At 37.7% G+C, this 4187-nt stretch overlaps 1 pseudogene; it reads right to left on the bottom strand.

Moving 5' to 3' along the window:
* Positions 1-732: 732 nt before the first annotated feature.
* Positions 733-3233, bottom strand: LOC139853906 (uncharacterized; annotated as a pseudogene).
* Positions 3234-4187: the final 954 nt, after the last annotated feature.

Here is a 4187-nt window from a genome sequence, read left to right as displayed (position 1 = left end):
CTGCAGATAGCTACATACATTGACATTTGCACACAGATCACTATAACAGAAGGCACATACACACCTACCCACATACTTACTTAAACCTACTCGTCTAATCTAATTCTAGTCCTCCACGCATTCCTATCAGAAGTCATGTCCTTGGTCAATAAAAGCTCCTTTAATTCGACCTTTATTCTATCCTCCCACCTACGAGTAGGTCTACCCCTTCTCCTTACACCCTCAACCGTAAGTGCCTCTACCCTCCTAACAGGGGCAGTAAGAGGTCGTCTCTTCACATGTCCAAACCATCGAAGTCGTTCCTCTCTTAGCTTGTCGATGATGCTTCTAACATTCAGGTTCTCCCTAAATACACTATTTGGGATCATATCCAACATGGTTTTGCCTCATGTCCACCTAAGCATCCTCATCTCTGCCACTTCCATCCTTCTCTCTTGCGCCTTCGTCATTGGCCAACAGTCTGGTCCATATAACATGGCAGGTCTAATTTCCACCTTGAAGAATTTCCCTTTCAGCTTAAGGGGGGCCTTCTTGTAGCATAGGACTCTAGTTGCCGCTCTCCACTTCAGCCACCCTACTTTAATACGGTGCAACACGTCTTCATCTATCCTCCCCGATTTATGGAGCACCGAACCTAGGTAACTAAATGAATTTTGTGGATGCAATATTTGGTCTCCAATGCAGATGTTCACTCCATCGTCTAGTTCATCGTGGTTCCTACCGAAATCACATCTAAGGTATTCCGTTTTTTTGTCTACTAATATGTAGCCCATTACTATCTAAGGCCACTCTCCATTGCTCAAGTCTTCTATTAAGCTCATCCTTACATTCGGAAATGAGCACAATATCATCGGCAAAAATCAAGCACCAAGGAATACACTCTTGTATTCCCCGAGAAAGCTCGTCAAGGATCAAAGCAAAAAGAAAAGGGCTAAGGGCCGATCCCTGATGCAAGCCTACTTCTATTGGGAAAACTTCAGTATTTCCCACCGGCGTTCGAACGCAGGACTTTGCCCCTTCGTACATATCCCTAATGACCCTAATATATCTACTCGAGATACTTCTACCATTAAGTGTCTTCCAAATCAAGTTTCGTGGGACGCAATCGTAGGCCTTTTCCAAGTCTAAGAAAATCATCTCTAAGTTTCGTGGGACGCAATCGTATCCTATATGCTCACACATACCTGCATTTTAGACACCATAGGTGACCTGATTGAAGCGTTATCACTTTTATAATGTAAGTGTGTCTGAAAGTCCGGATAGCTGATTATGGTAGATGGGATATCAAACCCTTGGTTAGCATCTGGAGGGTACTCATCTATGTGCAAAAAACCCTGTAATTATAAGATTATTACCTCAATAAGTAAAAAGAATAATGGATATAGTCTGAGGATAATTTATATATAAAAAGGATTTGTATAAAGGCAACATCAGTGAAGTACTGGACAACTTATGTTAATCTAAGGTGGTAAATGTAAGAAGGAATCATGTTAACACAATACTCCTAAAAGATAGAATGAACACTATATATGAAATGTAACACAGACAAGTAGCCATGCTATTGTGCACGAAAGCAGATACTTTTATAGGCTATAAAATGGGATTTACCATATAATACCAATTAAATGAAATGTGTACCTTGTCAAATTCAAAAGTTAATGAAGCTGATTTCATATCACACGGTAATCTTAAGATCATTTCCATTACGCCAGGGGAAACCTTATCTTCTGAGGGTGAGACACGCGGGTTTTCTATTGACTCCATTATGTTGACTGCAGAGAAAGGGCAATGGCAGCCTTTTCATTCCCATTTCCCATTAGGAACCAGCTAACACGTAACAGTGCATTCACACGTGACCAAGTTACGGGACGATTCAATTTGAATCCCAGATCAAATGGCTTAGAACTGTGAGAATCGTTGATTGACAAACCATATAAGATCAACGAACCTTCTTTATGAGAAAAGTTTACTTCTTTCATTATTCTATCAGGAGAAACTGAAAATTCATAGTTAGGATTACTCACGAAACTTTCATTATCGTCCCATGTATCTTTCATACTGTAAACTAAGCTGCCCTCAAGTTGAACATACACATTACCATATTTCGCAAGGGAACATTTTCCATTAACCGTTCTTCCAAACAATGAGCTCATAGACCAGCTCGGTTGTAACTTTCTACTTTTAGAAACTATAGCATGAGTTTCCAAAGCATTTGGTTACAGAAAAATTGTAAGGGTTTGTTCAAGAACTATTCCTAATTCACCTGACGTTAAATGTAGCCGTTGAGAATGATAAAGTCCACCATAAATAGATGGTCTTTCATCAATAAAGAAATCCCGGATTTATCTCTACATGGAAGCAATTTTAACCAAGGAGTCAGATTCTCAGTGCAAACAGCCTCTCGAGGTAATGAGCCGTATCTTAAATGGCCCGTAAGTGACTGAAAGTTCCAATTAGGAGAAGAATATGTAGTAGAAGATTCTAGAAAGTTAATTGAAGCACAAAAGAGGCCTGAAAGCGTGTGTGTTAGACATAATAGTCAATTAGGTGTGTATGGATCAATATTGAGTGTGTGAGTATCATCTCCCAATCAGGATACGGGAGCAACTAAACAACTAATTGATCATACTAGAAACAATTGTCCACATTAAACTTCAGAAAATCAAACAGTTGTATAGAAGAAATCACATTCAGCATTACAAAACCTATCAAATGAAATGAAGTAATTGTACAAATTGATCATTATTTAAGTAAATAAAACAATCATATATTGAATATCAACCAAGGAATTCAGTCTTATACATAAGCCATTAAATTGTTTAAACATTACACAGTAAACTTCACTTATCACTTTGACCTATGAAACTCAAAACGGCAATGAGATAGTACTCCGTACAATTTAGCCTAATAATTCACTAAAACGCGAAATTAGAAACATAAATCTAATCAAATAGAGTAGCTATATATATCATATATGGTTAATATGCAGCAAGTATACCAGCTGATAAATAGCTTTAGGAAAAAGGCTGTGGTGATATCCATAAGAATTTTCCGACGGAGCTTTGCTTTCGAAGTGAAAATGAGAAAGAACTTTCCGATCAGGGAAGTGGCCAAAACAACAACTCCTCTGTGAATTCTTCTCCGGCGAGTTGTTCTGATACTTCGCCGGTGGATTCGGAGGTAACACATGGTATGATAACCAGCAAGATGAAGAGTGATAGTAAATGATACATCATAATTATAAAATAAGTTTTGTAGCTAATCTAGACTATTGTAATGGAGTCAATCGCGTGGTGAATTCAGCCATTGCTGGAACTTGGAGATCAAAATGTGTTTTCAGTGAATCAGAGATCACGGCTTACGCTTCGTCGGGTCATGGTTTAAACCCTAAATCAACCAATGAGCGATTTACTACTCTAATATTCTTCAAAAAGCCCAATGACCGGGTTGTTTCTACTTTATTTCCTTAAAAGGCCCAATAAGCCGAGATGTGGCAGTGGCCTATTTCTTTTATTTAAGAATAAATTACACTGACAGTCATGTTTCTACTTTTATTCCTTTAACGGAATTAATTAACGGATGTTAGTGGAGGATTTAAAACTAGGCATTGTGTAGAAACACGGGGCGACCAATGTAATTACTACAGTAATAGGTAATATATAAGGATGATTATTATAATTTTGACGTAAACCACATTGATGTAGTTTATTGTTTCAATCTGTTAGTTCTCATTTAAGTGATGTATTAAGTTATGATGTTAAATACATTTTCAAAACCATTTAGATTTTTGAAAACCAGATTTAGGTTAATGTCCCTGATAGAGAACGGCCCATGTTTAGCAACACAATAATGCCCAACCCAATGATCCCATCCCAACTATGATGACTAACAGCCCAGTAGGCTCAGGATCTATAAGCTTCACAAAAGGGTTAATAAAGGGTAGTATGATGTAATAGGATGGGCAGTTTTTGAGATTCCTTGTATTTCGATCATTAGACTTGGGCAGTAAGATTACACAGGAGTGCGTCTTCACTGATTTGGGCAAGAAGATTTCCATACTTGGATTCTTCTCTGATTTATCTAATTTTCCTTTTGATCATTCAATAAAAAGTTCCATTAGTTCCTCTTATTCTTATTTCTATTACAAAGTTACATCATCTAAACTTATACAGACCCAATTCTTATCA

Source organism: Rutidosis leptorrhynchoides, chromosome 6 (assembly GCF_046630445.1).
Source record: "Rutidosis leptorrhynchoides isolate AG116_Rl617_1_P2 chromosome 6, CSIRO_AGI_Rlap_v1, whole genome shotgun sequence".
NCBI classification, from domain to species: domain Eukaryota; kingdom Viridiplantae; phylum Streptophyta; class Magnoliopsida; order Asterales; family Asteraceae; genus Rutidosis; species Rutidosis leptorrhynchoides.
This window is presented reverse-complemented; position numbering and strand designations above follow the sequence as displayed.